Raw genomic sequence first — 7,351 nt, forward strand, 5'->3', positions numbered from 1 at the left:
AATAAAAAAGAGCTATTACAAAAGTGATTAAAGAAAAGATAAAAAAAGAACTAAAACTAAAGAAAGAGCAAGAGAAAGAGAGAGCAACTAAAAAAAACTAGAAGAAGAATGAATTGTCTCCCCTCCTCTTACATGAGTTGTATTTATAGGGAATGGGGAGGTAGGGTCAAATTTCTCTTTCCTAAAAGAGAGAAACCCACAATTGATAGTAAGATCTTTTGAGTCCAAAAGTGCTAAAATGGAGGAGAGAAGAGAGAAATAAACTTGGAGAAATTTTCTATAATTTTTTTGCTTATTTTCTTTCCTTTTTTTTCTAATTTATTTCTCTTCTTTTTCTCCCTCCAAGGGACGATTTTCTTCTTGCTTTGTGTGATTTGGATAGTATTTTGGTGATGATGTGGAGGAGAGAGAAGATTTGGACAACTTTATTTCTCCCTTTTTTTTTCTTTCCTTTTTTTTTTCTTCTCTTCTTGTGCAGGAACCCTTCCACGATTTTCCTTGCTTCTAATTTGATGTGGAAATCCCCTCCATGCCCTTAGTGCTTTAAGTGAATAAAAAGCAGAAAATCTTCAACAAAATTCTCTAAAAAAAACAACCATGAGATTCGAACTTGAGACCTCTTGGTGAGCAAGGGAATTTTGCACACCATAGCTCACCAACTACATTAGGTAGTTGTTGTTACCAAAAACGAATCTTCAATCACTTAAGGATGTGGTCCATCGATCCTTGTTGGCATTTGGAGTATTCCTTGTGCCTCTGAGACAATTGCAAACGGGTTGGTTCTGCATCTCGATTCAGTTCTGATCTATTATTCTTTTTCTGGCCTGAAAAGAATAATCACTTGTACGAGTGATCAAACGAATGCGTACTTTTAATTGGACACGTCCATCTTGCTCAGAATTTTATCCTCTTCACAACCATGAAAAGAAATAGGGCCTCTTTACGTGTAAAATTAGAGATATAGTGCCCGATAGTCCTTAAGGCCTTGAAAATATAAAACCTGCAAAAAGAGAGTAAAACCTAAAGTAGCTCCATTCTAAATATGTAAGATGCATGTTTTACTACCCTAGATTTCACACATAAATGTGCTCATCAAAGATACACCCAATTTCCTCAATACACAAGTCTAGGTTAGGATACATTGGGGAAGACTTAAGTTGATCTCATGGAATGGTCATTAATGGCTCATGAGATCACTCTCACACACCATACCTAGGTTTAATTTCATTTTCCCCAACATAGGATTAGGTTAGGATGTTAGGTCATAGAGGATTTGTTCAAATTCCTAAATCCTAGGGTTTTGGGTAGAGATTATAGGGATTTGTCCTTAGACCCAAGGTTGAGTGAATAGCCTTGCCAATGTAGGTCTCTTACTCTAATTTCCCTCTCCCATTATGTAGTATTTATGGTTGGGTAGGTGGAATTTGGTTGGGTCTCTATTACTCCCAATAAAGAGTGAAATGGGAAGGAGAGAGAGAGAGATAGATAGAGATTTATATGTGTGTGCGTGGAGAGATGAGCATATGGGTTTACCTCAAGAATAGAGCCCTAGCCTTCCTCCTTCCTTCTTCTTCTTCTCCCTTTCCTTCTTTCTATTTTGGTAGGAGAAGAAATGTATGGTAAGAGCCCTATTTATAGCCACTTAAGTCCCACTAAGGGCTGTTTGGGGAATTAATGGGTTTTTTCCCAATACCGGGTTATTCCGTTATTCAGCACAACGGGCCCACCTTAGGGTGTTCGGATAGGTTAATCTATTCCCCAATAGGTTGTACCAACTATTGGGGTGGTTTGATGTGCACGGGTGCGAAGATCTGGGTCCCACGGCAAATTAACCCTTTTTCGACCAGTATTCTCACTGGAGAGTGCTCACCGGTGGATGCTCCATCCACCGGTGACCATCAGCCGGTGAAGGCTGAACTGGTCACTTTGTATGGTGATTTCTCCTTTGTTTAAGTGGGGCCTTCTCCAGGGTTTCTAGTGTGTGAGGTTCAACTGACCTTTCCCTTCGGGTCCGGAATCCCTTCCAATTACTTAATCATAGGTAGCAGGTGCAAGTGGGGTCGCCCTTCCTTCCTCAGCAAAAGACGGATGCAACCCAGTGCTCACTGGAACTGGTGTCCTCCGGCGTCGCACCTGAACATTAAATAGGAAGTTTTAGCGTTCGGGTATAATAGGGCAAGCATATCCAAGCAAAATAATAGTAGTAATAATTTATGATGCATAATTATGAAAATTAAACACATAGTCCATGATGCTCGTGATGTAGTTCATTTATTTATTATCCACCTAATAATACAAACTAAGTCTGGTAAATGCTACTACAACGTATTAGGTTGTATCCCTCATCTCGAAAACGACATCGACTACACAGTGATACAAATCCTAGCCATGATTTGAAGCTTGTCGGTCCTCGTATGCATCCATGGGTCACCCAAAAAACCCCTAATAATCCCCTCCTGGCAGTCACGGTATCAGTAACACATCGGTCACACCAGACAAGTTCCCACCTCCTATAACAATCACATCGTACCGCGGGAGTGGCACTTTGGAAAGTTTCACCAAATATACCACAATGGGTTATCCAACACCTCAACCCCTATTGGCAAAGGTGTGTAGCATAAGGAGTGATACCTAACCACATATATACTATATGCCTTCATAATGATACAGTTAGTATGGATTACACGATACCAGAGAGACTTTGGCCACAAAGTGAAACTCAAGACCGTTTACCTAATCTAACATACAAATAGCAGTTGAGTATGGACTACGCAACATTGGTAAGACCTCAGCCACGAAGCGTATCCATTTCCAAATGTAGTCCCGGGGTACACGATACCAGTGGGACCTTAGCCACAAAGTGTAACCCGCGACTACAACTAACTCTAATGCACATAATCAATGCATGAATGCAACATACATACGGCAATCACGGACCCGGTACCACCTCGACCACGCCAAATTCTGTCTCACACACACACATCCAACACATGGCGATCACTGTACCGGTACCACCTCGGCCACATCGGATCCCTTCATACATTTTCATACAAATCATATCATGATTAGAAAATGATAATTATAATTAAACATATAATTTTAAGCATGTGAGTAATTTAATAAATGATAAACATTCAAAACTAAACACAGTCCATCCCTCACCTTGTTGATCTCGGTTTGTTTTAGGGTTCAAATAAGACCATCGATCAATCAAATCAATTCTGACTTCAGGGCACGTGCACATCACTATCCTAGACACAAATGGAATTATACATCAGTACGCATCGGAAACAAAGAGAGAGACCCACACTGGTTACCCCTAAAAGGTACAAACACTATCTCCTATTGACAGTGATGTCACCAAAAACAACCACCGAAAATAGGGCATTTCCACTAGAAATATCATACCTATTTTCAGTAAAGGTAATAGAGAGCACATTATGTTCAATGTCCACCGGAAAATATCCCACTGAAAACAGACCCAGTGGATCCAGTGGACTATTTTCGGTGGTGATACAAGTCAGTCCAATAATTTGGGGCTTTTCAGCTCGGGCCCCATTGTCAGGATTTGTTCCGTGGTGTTTATAGGGGATGTTCCTAGCATCATTCTAAGCCAAGAAAATTCCAATTCCACTAAGCCATTTGGGAGATACGTCGATCGAATGATCGAAACCCTAGTTGGTCTTTTGGCATTACATGTTGCCGAGCTCACCGGGCTTGGTTCGAGATCGGTAACAACACCGGGAGGGTAGAACACCCATCCTACAACCCTAACATGGTGTATACACTAAGAATCCATCCATTCCCAACTTTGTCTAGGTCGAAATGAAGAGAGAGAGTGGCATGGAAGGTTGTACTTACCTCCAGTAGCGATTCCGGCGACAAGGCGGCAGTCGGCACCAAGGTAAGCCTCCAACCTTCTTCTTCTTCTTCCTCTTCTTCTTCCTTTCTTTCCTCTTTCTCTCCTCTCCTACATTGGGCACAAGGGAAATGAAGAAGTGAATCCTCATTTCCCAACTTATAACTTAAGTTGGGCCTTAGGGTCCGTTTGGTTTGGGCCACTTTTAAACCAATCGGGTTAAAATGAGATTCAATGCATGAGGACCCACACATTTAGGTCCATAAGGTGTTCACAGTAAGAGGAAGGTGTGGGGGATGATTTGGGATCATCCGGAACCATTTACAATGCGAGTGGTGAGACCCACGGGCATCGAAACTTCAACAGCAGCTAATGTACCCACCGGAAATAGGCACCAGATTCATGCCCAGTCTGCTTTCGATGGCTTGTTTCCAGTGGTCAAGACAGCCTGCTATCTTGACAGCTTACTGTCCCAGGGTTGGTCTCATGCGGGTGGTTGCCCTCGGATATGCCAAAGGCTTTTCAACAATTATAATGTGCGTGAAAAAACAAGTGTGGGGAGTTGGGTCACTTACCGTCTAGGATCGGAAGGTATGAATCCTCTCCAGTTAGACAAGCACGAGATGCATGAACATGTGGGGTCATCTCTACCCCTTCGACAATGTGCAGCTTCAAGCCAAAACCCAATTGTACTTTCAATCTCTGATCCAAGGCCTGTCACAACAATTCAAATTTGATCAGATTAGGGCACGGGTGCAACAACCTCCACTTCGGTGCTAATTCTGTCCCCCCCCCCACGGCCCTATGAAATCTCTTTTTTGTATAGTAACATGTTCGATGGTTTTAGTTTCTGTTTTAGTTCCTGCAAGAGTCGTCCAAAACCTGAACTTAAATACTGTGAAATGAGTTTCAAGGGCGGTGGGTGTATGTAATGCAGAACCGAGGTTTAAGAAAACCCTGTTCGGTCGGATTAATGGGCCCACTCAAATAAGAAAACTCAAGAATCAAGTTGCAGTGGCAATATTGTTAATAGACAGAAGTTATAAAAGAGTGGCAGAATTATAAATAATCAGATTACTATTGAGCTGCTTCGGAGATGGGACCTAAAGGGAATTAATAATTATTTGGTGGGGATAAATTAGAGTATGGGATATAGGGAGAATTAAAGATAAATAGAAGGGTAGAATAGGAAATCAGAATAAAAGCTAGAAAATGAACAACTCACGGCTCTTCTTCAACCTTGCGTCAGAACTAAGGACCAGGAAGAGACCGTGAGACTGAAGGAAGAAGAACTCTCTTGTAAGGACTCAGATCGATCTGAAATTTGAGAAGGAGCATCACAACTCACAGCCCTACTAAAACCATTACATAGCCTCCTTAGAAAACAAGCAACCCAAAAGTTCAAGAGGTCTGAAACTGAGCTCTACGGTGAGGTTCTATTTAGACTTGCAACTGGATTTCTATCCATTGATGAGAGGGATTTCTGGAACCAAGGTTTGGGGGCTTGTATCTATTGGTGAAAAGCAACCTTCGCACAAAACTCAGCTCCAACAGCCTAAAGGCGAAAAAGAACGATACTTGTTTGATGCTGCAACTGTTGCCCAGACACAGGGGCTCGACTAGCTGGAGAAAGAATGCTTAGGAGGGGAAGGACAGCGAGATATGAAGAAAAGAAGAGGAAGAAGATCAAAGAGGGGGAAGGGATATGCAAGGCTCACAAAAGCCACAATCTCAACAATTAATTCAATCATTCAATTCTTTCATTCAAAACTGAAACTCCATAATCGTTTTACAGCAATTGAAAGAAGAATTCCTTATATTAAATTGGAAACCAATTAAATATAAAAATAATCTAAAATGGAAACTAACTAATTGCAAAGGAAATCATACGTATCTGCTTCTAATGCAAAGAAATCAAATATACTAATTTGCTTTCCTAAATATCAACTACCAACATTAGCCAGACCAGAATACCAGTTTGCGATGGTTATGTCTTCGCTTAGGCCTCCATAGTGGGTCAGTCCAGTCCAGCCAAGCCAAGGCATCTGCGTCAGTATGCAATGGGGCAAAGAAGGAATATGGTTACGGGAGGGATTCTCAGGTTTGTGATCAGGGCAAGCAGGGTGCGAGCACAGAACTACAGTGGTGTGCGAGCAGAGCAGCAGCTTGGTGTGTGGCAAGCAGGGAAGAAAAAAGAAACGCGAGGAAGAAGAAGACAAGAAGAGAAAGATAGCAGCCAAGAGAAATCAAATGCAGTAGGGCTCATAGAGCCATTGCGTGTTTCCGCCCCTTGAACAGTGACAAAATCCCACCCTTTTTAACTAAACACTTCACTTTCTCATGCTGTTGTGAAAGTAAGTACAACTCTCCCACCCCTAAAATCCCACCCCACCAAAATACCCTCTAAACAAACGGCCCTAAATAAAGTCAAAAAGGAAAAAGAGAATGTGTTTGCACCCAGGGTGATCCAACTTGCTTGTTGTCCCCACCCACATTTCTTCATTTTCCTTTCTTCCCAAAGAAAATATCAGCTTCCCACTTCCCACTCCCACTATGCGCTGCTAAGAAAACAAGACATATTGTCTTGACGACTTGCCTCTGATTGCGACAGAAAGAAAGAGAGAGAGGGATCCAAAATGCCAAAAATAAAAGAACTCTCCAATTAAAATAGATTATTGAAGTGCCATAACTTCCAAAGGAAGAAGTCAGATGTCAGAAGTGAAGTTAACAAAAGCTAAGCTTATATGACAATAGATTTGAATGGTCTAAGCTTCACAACCAGCATGACCTTAAATATAGTAAAATGGTGAGACAGAGTCCATGTAGCTGACCCCATTTGGTTGGGGAAAGGCTTAGCTGACTGGAGTTTATGTAATAAGCAAGGTATTTATGAATCAACAGATGTTAGGAAGCTGCCAATTCGAGTTAAAATGCATAGCAGTAACCAAGTTTCCATTGTCAAGTAGTTGGGACTTCAGACAACGCATAGTTGAGATAAGTTGAGGAAAATAGAGGCTTGTCACCTCTCGAGCCACCTAAGCCAGCGGGGCAAGGTACACAGTGGAAATGGCATAAACTAAACCACTCAACTTAAGATTCTCCTTTTGATAAACTAATGAAATTCAGCTATGAACTATGAACCAATCTGCCCGGAAATTACAATAGTTCTAGCCTATAGGACCCATTCTGATTTTTGAGTCCTCATATTGTAAGTTTAAATTTTTATTCCACGGATAGAAACGAGAATTATATGCTTCCAGCTTCCTCTAATAAATAATTAGAAGTCGTTGAAGAATTTGTCAGTATTCTTCCACACGCAAAACATATCAATAAGAACATGGGATCAGTTCCCATGTGAAAATGTAAAAAGAACATAGAAAATGCAAATACAAATATTCCGAATCTGAAACAGCAATTGGGAAGAAAAGAAGCAGTATTTCTCACAAAATAAATAAATTAAAAAACTAAAATCACTTCTAATAATATATTACT

The sequence above is a fragment of the Macadamia integrifolia genome, unplaced genomic scaffold, assembly GCF_013358625.1.
Source record: "Macadamia integrifolia cultivar HAES 741 unplaced genomic scaffold, SCU_Mint_v3 scaffold3168, whole genome shotgun sequence".
Taxonomy (NCBI): domain Eukaryota; kingdom Viridiplantae; phylum Streptophyta; class Magnoliopsida; order Proteales; family Proteaceae; genus Macadamia; species Macadamia integrifolia.